General features: G+C 49.7%; 1 protein-coding gene across 2 annotated transcripts in view; it reads right to left on the bottom strand.

The window, feature by feature from the left end:
- LOC122388179 (glycine-rich cell wall structural protein 1.8-like) overlaps positions 1-10,158 on the bottom strand; it is a 30,726-nt gene extending 20,568 nt beyond the window's left edge. The window contains exon 1 of one of the 2 annotated variants that reach the window (XM_043379035.1): positions 9,839-10,158. The gene's annotated coding sequence lies outside the window, so the exon portion shown is untranslated. Of the gene's footprint in view, positions 1-2,181; positions 2,215-9,838 lie in introns of those variants that run through there. The other variant, XM_043379036.1, reaches the window with a different exon arrangement.
- Between the last annotated feature and the right edge of the window lie 2,594 nt (positions 10,159-12,752).

The following is a 12,752-nucleotide window of genomic DNA, read 5'->3' as shown; positions in this document are numbered from 1 at the left end:
TAACTCAAAACACCTTTGTCTTGTGACCTGTTTCGCGAGACCATGTTTGGCCGGAATATCGCGTTTTGGCGTATTTCGAGTAGAGCGCATTTTATTGTCTTTTTGTAGCTTTAAGCGATCAAACATGTGAAAGGATGTTGATCCCATGGATTTTAGTGGGTGTCAAGGTCACGTGAAGGTCAGTCAGGTCACTGACCTTTGATGACCTTTGTTCACTCTTTCGAGTTCTACATGTTTCTAGGGTAGATTTTGGAGTTGATTTCGCATTTAGAAACCATTTGAGCATTTAACCCGCGAGTTGCTGGGGGGGGCGTTAAACGCCCCCACTTTTTTCGCCGGGCCATAGCATAAAAACGGCGCGCCGCAGGCGCGCCAAATTTTAGGTACCTGTAGAGAATTGATTGAAGTTTATTGTGACAAAGTTTCAAAAAAATCGGTCGGAAAATTTTTGAGATATCGAGGTTTTAGTGACGTCATGATTTCTGAGTTTTCGACCAAAAATGGCATATGTTCAAAAAATCATATAAAATCACAGAATAGACATACAGACATGCCGTAAACGCCATTAGACTGCCAATACCATGAACAATCAAATGGCTATCTTCGATTATTGATTATCGTTCCGCATTTTCCAAAATCTTGAACTGAATCTTGGCAATTTCTCGTGACTACTTCACGACCATGATACATGAATTTCTTAAATTGAACTTTTTGAGCCAAACACGTACACATATGATAAAATGAATGTCACCATCGTGTTCTACGCCCCAAATTACCCATAAAACATGTGTCACAGGCTGCGAATATCAGTTTTGATTTTCGAGGATATGTGCCTACCGGGTTGACCTGACCTTGACCCTGACCTATGCTTGACTGACCCCTACATGGAGCTGACACTCTTGTAGGCCTTATATGATGGATTGTGCACCGTTTTGACAGAGTTTATGACGAGAGGCGCCCATCGCGAAGTCCTGAAGTCCATGCTACTGAAAGCCCGATTTCAGGTGTTTGACCTGACCTTGACCCGACCTGTGACCTCAAAATTCAACTTTAAAGTACTCATCTGAAGCGTCTCGTCGCGTTCTTTCGTTTGCCGCCTCGTGCGTTTCGCTGCGCCTATTGGTTCTCGAGTTATCGGCTGGGGGCGTTTAACGCCCCCCCCCCCCCCAGCAAACGGTGGGTGGCGAAATACCCCAGCAACTGCCGGGTTAAGAAGTAGTTTTGGTTCCCTCGTAACATGTGACCTGACCTGACCTGACCCGACCTGGCCTAAATGCACGAAAACATCATCTGTGATCAAAACTTACTTGAAATTCGTGATCAGCATCCCGCAAAACCCTATAGCAGCTTCACTTTACGAAGCTCTAACAGGTCCCGATTCCCCGACTTTTGAGTTATATTGACCTGTCAACCAATGACCTAGACCTTAAAATTGGGTATCATCGGCCTCCTCTCGTCACGGGAAACACGCTCTTTTTCCGCAAAGCTCTAGCTCGATCAGGGGCTTAACGGCAAAGGGGTCCAACGGACCCTCCCCCCCCCCCTTTACGATAGACGCTGGCAAAACACCAATATGGGCGAGGGTGAAAATACAGCTGCTGTCATAAAAATTCACCTTTTTTATTTTTTTTAAATATAAATTTAGTCCGAACCTTTTGATGGGAAGGAATCACAAGGACAGAGCCACCGCTAAGCGAAGCTTGTTGCGATGACCCTGCCCTCTACCCTCCGATCGCGCAATTCCGATTCTATGGCAGAATTTAGAGTCCGAAGTTTAACGTGCGCACAAAGCCGCGCACGGCCGGTCCCCTCGCTGACTTCGCCTGGCTACGGCCTGCCACCAACCGCAACCATACCTGTCAGGAGGCCCATAAATGTCGAGCGCCCGTCGCGCTTCGAACCCGGACTGTCACAACCGGGAACGCGTGCTCTCACCACGCGGAGTCCAACGCTCTAACCAACTGAGCTTAGGGACCGGCAAATCAAAGGTCAGGCTTGCCAAATTTCAGCTCTCGCAGCTATCAACAAAAATAAACATGTGGAGGCGGCACCCGCCTCCCCGCCCCCCTCCTCTCTGCCACTGCCAGCGAGGTTTTAAGCGTATCATACACGTTACAAAGCATCATATCAAGATAACACACCCCAGCAGCCATATGCACTGAACAAAAACTTATTACCCACGATAGTCTATCGGCACCATAGCACATGGTCGAGACTGTCGTCAGCCACGGACGCGCACTCGACCAACCCTCTGAGCCCGTTGACTGCGGGTGACCTTGACATGTCAAGCCTGATCGGCGGCCGGCCGCCGCGCTGTCGTGCGGTCGTTACACGCGGAGGGGAGGGAGACACAAAGCTCTACGTTATAGCTGACCTCTGACCTTTCCCTGCGCCCTGGTCACTGACCCCGCTCCATGTCGCTGGGCGGTGGCATGGCGGTGGAAACCGGTTCTAGCCTCTACACATGCCACCATTCTAACCTCCCCTCCCCACGCTACTACGCGGCGTGGAGTACGCTCGTGCGTAACTGGGCGGAGCAAGGGGTCACGCGATACAGGGGCGGAACTGGTTGCCCTCCCGCTCGCCGAGCGACCAACGACTAATACCCTGGAGAACCGTACGTGGAGCGGCCCCCGGTCAACAGACATGGTAGCCCAAATCTAGTCGGATATGAAAATTCTTCTAAATCCATAGACTTTAATGCTAAATTGACTATATTTGAGAGGGTTTTATGAAGATACATGACCAGATACAGAAAAAAGCGAGATGCTATCTTGTAGAATAAATCGTCTACTATCTGCGACTTTTGAAGTGTTTTTCAATCTGAGGTACGGTTCTCCAGTAAAAGTCTTGTTGGTTTTGCTTTTTCGGACATATCTGGTCCTATATAATGTTCAAATGCATAACTATCAACCCGAATTATGTGTATGCACATTTACCACGAGACTGTGAAATTGCATCGTTGTATGCCAAATACTTTCCGAGATATTCACCAAAAACCTGTTTTTCTGCCGTTTGGGGTATTCTGGCCGCAATCTTCCTGGGATCGCCTATGACATCAGTAGAGCCATCTAACGAGAGGAACGCGGAAACACAGAATCATGAATGAATCGAGTGCGTAGTAAACGGTGTATGAAAGGGAGACTCGGCAGAGGCTATCCGGGTCGCCGGCGCGCGGCGCGCCCTCAGGCATCGGCCGACCCTTCGGACCGCGTGGGGTCAGAGGTCGCGCTCGGGAAGTCTCGCCTCTGGGTTTTAGCGCTGTGCAGTCAGGAAGGGAGCATAGGATAGCGCTGGCCCGACTGACTAGTATCTCGGCCGATTCGTGTGGGGTGGAAGTTAGCACAGAACGGGATGGTGGCTAGTGGTGGATGATGGGATGGTGGTTAGGTTAGTGCGTACTGCGTAGAACGTAGCTGAACATGCATTGTTTTTGTTTTCATGGCAAACAACATGCAGCATAATGTGCGGGATTATGCCAGAACTCATATAAAAAGGAAATAATATTTCGGCCGAGGGAGTGGATGAGTGCCGTGACAAAGCATGACGATGCTGCCAAAATCGGGATGCTTTTTTGCCCCCATTTTTTTACCCCTAACATGCAGCGCTTGATCCGAACTTAGAGGTCCCCGACTGACCTTGACCTTAAAATCGCACCCGTCCGGTGCGCCACCTTTTCTTCAGGGGCGCTCTTCTTGGTTGCATCTGTTCTTACCAATAACTAAAGCAAATCGAATGTATAATAAAAAAAGGCATACCTCAAGCACAGTTTTATTCACATCCCCTCGTGTGCATACTTGTTTTGACCTATACCTTCTCGCATCATAATATATCACTTCAGTGCTTAACCCTCAACGGAATTTTGGGTTTTCTGCATATACTTCGGCCGAGGGGGGGGGGGCGATTACGACCCCTCCCCGTCTTTTTGCCCCTAATTGAGCTAGCGCCTTGCAGATAAAACTGAGCGCGTGCGTTGCGTCGTATGAGATGCAGCAACTGGTACCCGAGTTGAATGTCTCAGGTCAACCGATAAACTCTGAGGTCAGTATAAGTGCTGGCCAAGTCGCGGGATCGGTTTTTGATAAACAACTTTACCATAAGTGGTTACAGAGCCAAGACAATGGCACCATCGAGTTTTGCATGCTCAAGCGCGTCGAATAGTATACGCTTTGTTTTTGTTGAGGTCAATAAGGTGTTCACCTCAGGTCATGTCACGGCAGAGCCACTCAGGCCACGAGGCTGGCTCAAGGAGGTCATATCGCTTCTTCGATTCGGTAGGTCCTCACAAGTACACTGGTGGCTTCACGATTCGCTAGCTCAATTTGATCGGGACTTTTTGGTGAAAACTCCTGTGACCTTCTTAGTGACGTCATAAATGAAGTCGCCTAACTTTAAGAATGGAAAAGTGAATGTTGGGGCTTGCAAAGATTGTATAAAATCGCGAATTAATGCGCTTGAGACAGCTTTAGATGGCTCGCGGCGCCAAAATAACACAAACACCTGATATGCACCGACACAATAGGGCTTTCAAAACCCCCACAACGTGCGAGTAATATTTGGCGAGCGTACACGCTGGCATACAGTGTTGGCAATATACACAAATCGGACGCCACATTTCAACTGCATTTTGACTGGGCGGCGGCCGAATTATAAAAATATAGCTCGCCACCACCACGTGATGTGGTGTGGCCCGCCTGGCCAAGCCGCCCCGGTGTCCTTTCATGGACTAAAGAAACGCGGCGGGCCATCAGCCACCGCCCGCGCCGCCCGGCGAAGGGGTATCGCGGGCGGCGCCCCCTATCCACCGGCCGGACGTGCGAGCCGTCGACTTGTAGGGCCGGCGCCCCGCACGCCCGGCCGGCCGACCGGCCCCAGTCAAAGAGGCCGGTCCCGGGTTGGCCCGGATGGGTCTTGGGAGCGGTGGCTGATTTTTTTTATTTTTTAAACAAACTAATCAACACAAAAAAAACGAAAAAGAAAGAAAGAGGGACTCGTCTGGTGCGTCAGCGGCGCAGACGGCGGCGGCCGCCGCAACGAGGGAAACCCCGGCGGCGACGGCGGCGGCCGGCCACAGCAATGCACCAGCGCTCGCTGACCGCTACCCGCCCCCGCACCGGCGCCGGGGCACGCGGGCGCGCCTCCGCAGCGGACCGGCTCGCAGCATCGCGGTGACACAGGATGGGACTGAATGATGAGGCTGGGAGAAGGATAAGGATGATCGCAATCTCTTTTTGTTCGTGAATTGTCTATGTTCTTAGTTTGATATTGTGATTGAAGAAATGCTGGTGTGTATTTGCCTAGTACTTGGTAACTTTAATTGTTTACTAAATGCTGTACGTTTCCCCATTTCTTGTTAAATTTGTGTGTTGTGTTGGATAACCTAGCTGTGTATAATTCAATTTCAGCCTCCCATCGAAGTTTGTTTTTTAGAGAAGCTATGCTAGGGTGTGTCTCGTTATAACCTGCTTCGTATATTACCATTTTTGCTAGAGTTATGATTATTATTTCTATATCGCTAAGGTTTTCAAGGAAAAACCATGACGCTAGGTTTCCCAGATTTATTGCTAATGGCCTACCAAAAGCTGTTTTAATGGATGACACATACGACTGAGTTATCGGGCATTGCCAGTACATATGCAATATGGTTTCGCTTTCTTGTCTACAAAATGTACATGTGTCATCGTCTTTAATAGATATTATTTTTAAATATCTATTTGTTGTTATAATACGATTTATTAGCTTGTAGTGAAATGTTTGCATTCGGGTTCAGTTTGTTGCTTCTAATACTTTCATGACACTGTTATTTTCAAAGTGTCCGACATCGCGCAACCATTTCTCTTTTTGTCTATTCAGTGTGTTCACTATTTCGCATTTCCTGCTTTCTACATATGTGCGATAAGCCATGCGAGGGAAATTTGGATGATTTAATATAAGATTCATTTTTAATGGTATGATGGGGCGACAAGTACCGACGCGTAACTCAGTGTCCGATACGTTGGGTAAGTTTCTTATCAAACTTGTATAACAAAGAAATGTCATTTTGATGTCATAAGTGGTTTCTAGCATATCCTTCGTGTACCAATTTCCAGTGGTTTCGTCGAAAAGATCCAAGAGAAATCTGATCCCCATACGGTCCCAGTCTCTGATAATTGATCCCTTAAATTTTGCATAATCTGAAAACCAAAGACTCTCCAAAAGAATTGCAGGCGTTTCTGGCTTATACACTGCATTGAATGAGCTAAATGCTTCGAGAACGTCTTTCCAAAAACGGTTATCTATTTGACTGGCAACTTTTTTAAGTTTTTTTTGCTCCATATAAAGGAATGCTTTCCAAATGTGGTAAGTGGACTTTTAAGCACTGTTTCCATGCAGCGTTTGAAGTGATTAGTCTCTTGAGCCACGTCAATTTCATACTGTTCACAAATGAATTTATATCAACCATGCGGAGTCCGCCACTCTCGTAATTTTGTATTACTTTTGCTCTTTTTACGGGATCCCGTTTTCCTCCCCAGAGAAATGAGAAAAGTAACGTTCAATGGATTTTAAATACTGTTGAGAGGGCAACGATGTAAATAAGTGAACCAGCTTAGATAACAGTAGCGACTTAATTACTGTTATTTTCCCCATAGGGGTCAAGTATCTTCTTTTCCATTGCGTTATTTCTCTTTCGATGTGCTCAACTTTTGGTTTGAAGTTGAGTTCAGTAATGTTTTTTATGTTGTTTGTGAAAATTACTCCCAACACCTTGATTTGTTCTACCCATTTGATACCCAAATCATCGGTAACGCGCTGTCTCATCTTACCAATTTGGAGACATGACGTTTTTTCTACGTTAAGCTGAAGACCGGATATTTTTGAAAATGTTTTGAGTTCGTGCAGTGCGCCTCTCAAACATTCGGTAGAATCCTTAAGAAAAAGTACAGTGTCGTCTGCATATTGAGCCAATCGTACTTCAATATCTTCTCTAAGTTTGATACCAGTAATTTTGTTTGAGTTATTTATTTGATTTGCAAGTGTGTTTACAGCAAGGTCAAAGAGGTATCCAGATACCGGGTCACCTTGTCGTATTCCACATTTTAAAAATATTTTCCCCCTATAAAGCCATGTAAAATAACTCTGGAGAAGTTCTCATGGTTTAAATACAGCGTTTTGATGATGTTCTGCAAGTATGGTCCGAAATTGTATTGTCCTAGTACTGCTAATAAATAGTCCCACGAAATTGAGTCAAAGGCTGCTTCAAAGTCTGCTGACATGATCAATCCAGATTCCTGATTGTGTACCACGCTATTGATAACGTCATATACTATGCGGGTGTTTTCTCCGATGTACCTTCCTTTAATGTACGCGGTTTGAGCTGGGTCAATTAATTTCCCTACGACACGCTGTAATCGAGATGCAACTGCAGCGGATATTATCTTGAAATCGACATTAAGGAGGGTAATAGGGCGCCATGCTTTGACATTATCGGGTGCTTTTCCGGGTTTTGGAATTAGTGTAATTATACCTTCCCTGTGTGATTGTAGCATTTTCCCCTGATTGACGGAGAAAGTAAAGGCTCTGTATAGAAAAGGTCCTACCAGGTTCCAGAAGTATCGGAAAAAACATGCTGTGAAGCCATTTGATCCAGGCGATTTACCTTTTTTCATGTTTTTTGCCGCTTCTGTCAATTCTTGGTATGATAACGGCTGTTCAAAGGCTATTCGTTCATTATTTGTTAAAGTTGTGCTGATGTTTGCTGTTAGATACTCACCAACCTCAGGTGGTGTATTGTGTACTTTGTTGTATTTATTTTGCATATCAATTGTAAATAGTTTTAGAATTGATGATGTTTGTGTTATTATCTTATTATTTACTTTTAATGTTGATACATTTTTTCTCAGAGCATTTCTTTTCTCTAATCCTAGGAAATATTTTGATGACCGTTCACCTTCTTCATGCCATCTCGTTCTAGACCTTACAATCAGACCATCTATGTATGCTTTTCGATGATTTTCAAGCTTTTCTTTGCTATCGCGAAGGTGAGTAGCATTTTCATCAGATTTATTTTGTGTGTATTGCAAATATGAATTGTTGATGCTATTCAATAGATCTTTTTCTCGTTCTCGCCGTTGCCTGGCCTTTCTTTTCGAAAATTTTACTGTTTCTCCTCTTATTAGCATTATCATCGTTTCATAGAATAAATCATCATTGATACGGAGTTGGATATGTTTATAATTATTAATGCTTGACAAAAAGCTGTGTGAGTAGACGGGGACGCAATAATCGTGTACTGTTTGATTGATACACTCTGTAACAAGCTTAACATATTCTTCATCATTTAGCAAGGATTCATTAAATTTCCATAAACCTGGTCCACGTGATTTAGCAGTCTTTAAGTGTATTGTTAACATGTTATGATCTGTTCGGTATCCTGGGGTTATCGCTATTTCACCACACGAACTGGATAAATGAGCACTGATACAGAACATATCAAGACGTGCGCCTTGTCTGTAATTCGGTTTGTGCCATGTGTATCCTTGTTTTTTTTGGGTGGTGCTGCCTCCACACATCCACCAAATTGTGCTTGTTACAAATTTGGATAAACTTTTTTCTGGCATTTACATTATTTTCACCTACGTAACCAAAGCTATCAAGCTCGGCATTCATAACAAAATTAAAATCACCTCCTACAATAATGTGATCACAATCGACCTCTTCAAGAATTTCGTCTAAGCGGGAGTAAAATTCCGGATCGTCTCGGTTCGGACCGTATATACTGCCTAACAAATATGTGTCGGTGCCTATCTTACATTGTAATATTACATAGTTTCCATTTTTATCTATGAATTGTGAGTAAATGTCATGCTGTAGATTATTGTTTATGAGAATTGAAGCGCCTCTCGAATTGTTTGTGTAACAGGCGTGATGCGACTTGCCATTCCACAATAGATTAAATGATATTTTTTCGGCTGTGTTATGTGTGTGTCTTGCAGAAAGATTATGTCCGCTTTCATGCCTTTCAAGTAATGCATGACGTCTCTACGTTTGTGTTGAGACCCCAGCCCTCTAGTGTTTAAAGTTATTATTTTCATTTTGCTTTCTGTTATTTTTCTAGTAGTATGCGGCAGTGTGTCGTGTGTGGCTCTCTGGTAATGTGCACGTACTTGTTCGGGTGTCTGTGTAATAATGGCAATGATGGCGTATTCCGTGGCGGCAGAGTGCGGTGCTGGGACGTGGGTTGGGACTTACCAAGGTTCGGGAAATTGGTGTGGAGGGTTCGGGACACGACGCTGCGACGATCGGCAACTAGAAGCAACGCCAGCGAACACCAGCGCCGGCGGAGGAGCAGGCTGCGCGCCGCGCCGGTCCACCCAGCCGCCGCCCCCGCCGCCAGGGACACCGCAGGACGGGCCGCCGCCGCCGCCGCCGCCGCAGACAGTGCATAGAGGCCCGTCGAGGGGTGGAATCTGTCAACAGAAATCGGCCAAGCACAGAAAGGAGACAAAACACTTATATATGGCGCACTGTGAGTCACGAATACGTACAGCGACATCCTAATAAAAAAGATCAAGCGGAAATATTCACTAACATTTAGCACCAATGCTGAGGGGGTGACACCTATCACAATTTCGACGGGTTGCAAAAAAGACACAGAGATAGATATTGTAACAGGGAGAAGAACACAATATACGGGTAACTGAACAGACACGATAAAACTGGCACGGTTACAAATATTCTGATCCTGCTGACCTATCTGCTTCATTCCTTTACAGGGAACTTGAGCTCACGGAGCTTGTCCAACGAGTCTACTCTGGTACTGGTGCCGAATTTTTCGGCTTTGTAATGAACATGTCCCCACCTTGTGTAGACTGTGTAGATCTGTTTGGTTTTCTTCGCCTCCAGAAGAGAGCGGTAGATCACGTTCTTCTGTGCCGTGAGACTCTCGTTGATGAAGAGATCGTTGTGTCCTCGTAGTTCTAGTCGTCTGGCCATCAGCTGGTCGCGCACACTTCCGGGTCCCGAACGCACGAAGCGAACGATTATCTTGTTGTTGGGACCCGGGAGACGGTGTGCTCGGTCGATGTCGTCCTCCGTGATGTCAAGGCCGGGAAGACGGGCACGTACAGCACTGAGCACGAGATCGTAGACGTCCTCCGTCTCACCCGCGCCCCGCTCACCGCCCGGGCGCTCGTTACGCGCCCCACCCGCGGCGCCGCGGCCGGGCCCGGCCGGCGCGCCAGCTGACGCACGGTCAGCGGGGCCGGCCGCCGCACCGCCCGGAGGCACGGCTTGACCGGCCGGCGGCAGGGGCGCGCCCAGGCCCGGCGAACGGCGGGGCGCCATGGCCCGGCCCGACAAGATGAGACAGGGGATCCTGGAGTTCATCTCCGCGTTCTCAGTCCTGTCTTGAAGTTCCTTCAGCTCCTTCCTCGTAGAGGCTAGGGTGCTGGTGAGCTCCGCGACCTCGCAGTCCTCCGCCGCAGGGTCAGACCAAGGACCGCCCAGCTGAAGAAGCTGACCGGCCGATCGTGGGGCCTCGGCGAACAACAACTACGAACCGTCGCCAACGGCTACGTCCGCGGTGCGCTGGAGTACGCCGCGGCTGCGTGGCTGCCGGCGGCATCGCCCTCGCACGTCGAGCTGATCGATCGGGAGCTGCGCGCGGCCGCGCGGGCAGTGACCGGATGCACGGCATCTACTCCGGTGCACGCCCTGATGTCCGAGGCCGGCATGACAGATGCCTGGTCCAGGAGACAGGCACTGGCAGCGAGAATGGTGGGACTCGCGGCGTCCCTCCCCGAGGGAGACCCGCTGAGGTCGGTCGGGGAGGCGGTCGTCCCTCGACGACTCAAGACCACAGGATGGCGCGAGGTGGGCGCCGCCGCGCTCGCGGCGGCCGACGCGCGAGACATACCCGTCGAGGCCCGCCTCCACCACACCCTGCCGCCGTGGGCCGACAATTCTACCGTCCACTTCCATCTGGACCTCGGCCCGCGGGCCAGACGTGCGGCCCCGGAAGACGTTCGGCGTGCCGCACCTGAAGAGCGTATCCGGGAGCTACCTGAGGAAGCCGTCTGGATATGGTCGGACGGATCGACGGAGGACGGCGTCGCCAATGGCGGGGGCGGCGCCCTGATCCGCACCCCAACCGAAGATGACTGGGAGCTGAGGGTCCCTGCTGGCCGCCTGTGCTCCAGCACGCGCGCGGAGCTCGCCGCGCTGCTGGCAGCGCTGGAGGCAGTCGCTGAGCTGCCGAGAAGCGCGGGCCTGCCGGTGGTCGCCTGCCTGGACTCCAGGGCGGCCCTGCTAACGCTGGCTGCAGGCAGGGTATATTGAGTGAAGGGTAGGACGAACTTTGGTAGGAATTTCTAGTATAACTACTAGAAAACCTACTACATGTGGTCGGGACTAGCAAAAAGTTAGTTCAATCTAGAATATGGTAGCGCTTATGGTTGGCAGTCGTGACGCGCACGTGACAATCCTTTCTTAAATTTCTTAAATAACCGGTTTTAAGGGCCGATTAGTGGGCAGATACATTCAATTAGCTATTAATAATTGATTATGCAAACATTCAAGAATCTACATCATTTAATTCTAGCCAAAATCACGCGGCGCTCCCAGGATTCGAACTCACGACCCTCGGATCCGTAGCCCGATACGATACCGACTGCGCTACCGAGGACCGCGAACCGATGATCGGAGAGGCGGATCGCGGGTGCTGGCGTGCAGAGAAATCTTTACCCTGTACGCCGTAGAAGATCGGCTGGGTTTCGTGAAAAATGGTAGAGGAATTGTCGAAAGAAAATTCATCGATCTATCATTTGAGACTAAGAACCATTGCTTCCTTCAAAGGTTGACCGAGATATCGCTCGCCGAAAACAGGCCATTTAACATGTAAACCCTATGGGCTGGTAGGAAATGTACGCCGTGGAGCAGCAGTGCTACCAACTGACTTCGGCGGGGGCCGGGCTGCAGGCGCCTCGGCCCAGACCACAACACTGGGTGCCAGTGTGTGGACCCAACTGCTGCGCCTACAAGCAAGCAACAGCTCAATTCACCTCCAATGGGTTCCGGCTCACTGCGGGCTCCCGGGTAATGAGAGGGCGGACGCATTAGCGAAGGAGGCGGCCGGGATGTCCCAGCGGACGACGCCGGTCGACGCCCGCACCCTCACGCGGGCTGCTGCGCGGGCCGCCGGCAGGGAGTGGCGAGCGAGCCGGCCTGCGGGCTGGTACCGAGACGTCATGGCGGACCGCGCCCCCGACCCGGTCCGAGCCGCTACCAGGGAGGAGGCCATCGACGTACACCAACTCCGATCGGGACACTGGGGACGGTCGGAACAATATCTCCACCGCATTGGGCGCAGACCGACACCCGAGTGCGCTCAGTGCAACGACATCACATGCCCGGCGGGCCGATGTCTCGTCTGTGGCGAGGCCGCGGACGCCCCGGCGCACGTACTACTGGAGTGCCCGTGCCTGTTCGGCCCCCGCCTCCAAGCGCTGGGTAACATCACAGGCACGGCCCGAGACGTACAGCGCGACGACGTGGTGGCGGCCTTGGCCGCCGGCTACGCGGCCCACAAGAGCCGCGTGGCTCCGTCACCGCCTCGGCGGTGACCGGGAGGAACAACAACAACAACAACCTCGCAGTCCTTTTCCTCCACGTGTCGCTCCAGGTCGCGCACGCGGTCGTTCAAGGCGCCGAGTTCGGAGGTAATGAACTCGCGGAAGTCGCGGAGGTCCTTGGAGATTGACGACATCATCCTGGTC

This window comes from Amphibalanus amphitrite, unplaced genomic scaffold (assembly GCF_019059575.1).
Source record: "Amphibalanus amphitrite isolate SeventyFive unplaced genomic scaffold, NRLGWU_Aamphi_draft 000312F_arrow, whole genome shotgun sequence".
NCBI lineage: Eukaryota > Metazoa > Arthropoda > Thecostraca > Balanomorpha > Balanidae > Amphibalanus > Amphibalanus amphitrite.
This window is presented reverse-complemented; position numbering and strand designations above follow the sequence as displayed.